Source organism: Anopheles coustani (genome assembly GCF_943734705.1).
Source record: "Anopheles coustani chromosome X unlocalized genomic scaffold, idAnoCousDA_361_x.2 X_unloc_44, whole genome shotgun sequence".
Taxonomy (NCBI): domain Eukaryota; kingdom Metazoa; phylum Arthropoda; class Insecta; order Diptera; family Culicidae; genus Anopheles; species Anopheles coustani.
The window spans coordinates 236538-237500 of record NW_026525153.1 but is presented as its reverse complement, the minus strand read 5'-3'; positions in this window follow the sequence as shown (position 1 = coordinate 237500).

The following is a 963-nucleotide window of genomic DNA, read 5'->3' as shown; positions in this document are numbered from 1 at the left end:
CGCGTAAACCCGTTCCCCGTAGGGAGGAGTCAAGCCGCCGCTTAGAGACGAAGTATGAAGTGTCCTCTTCCACATAGGGCAAGCTAGAATGAACTATCTTACCCAGGACCGCCGAAGCAGCGTGGACCAGGGGAGAACTGAACTTTATACTTCACACCACAGTATTGAGTAATGTGCCCTCTTCCACATAGGGCAAGCTGGAATGTTCCATTTTACCCAGGACGGCCGAAGCGGCGTGGACCAGTGGAGGACTACACAATCATGAGGTTTGATATCGACTTGTGTGTTTCAATAGGGTACCGATGGTATGTTTTGAACCGATTTGATTTAGCCATTCTGAAGTCATCACTTGGTTGAAGCGCTGAACTAGGGAGGCATCGTTTACATATATATTGGTTTTCGCATGCTCTACTAGGTTAATGTCATGAGGTTGGCTATCGAGCATGCCCAAGTGATGACTAGATTGTGTGCTTGCTTGAATTCTTCACATTTCATACCATCGGTTAGTTGTCGAATCATTCCTCGATCATAACCTTCGTTCTTGGTTTATGTATGCTCTCTTCCACATAGGGCAAGCTAGAATTAACTATCTTACCCAGGACCGCCGAAGCAGCGTGGACCAGGGGAGAACTATACTTTGTCTTGTATGCCCTCTTCCACATAGGGCAAGCTAGAATTAACTATCTTACCCAGGACCGCCGAAGCAGCGTGGACCAGAGGAGGACTATACTTTGTTCATAACACCACAGTATTGAGTAATGTGCCCTCTTCCACATAGGGCAAGCTAGAATGAACTATCTTACCCAGGACCGCCGCAGCGGCGTGGACCAGTGGAGGACTACACAATTAAGAGGTTTGATATCGACTTGTGTGTTTCAATAGGGTACCGATGGTATGTTTTGAACCGATTTGATTTAGCCATTCTGAAGTCATCACTTGGTTGAAGCGCTGAACTAGGGAGGC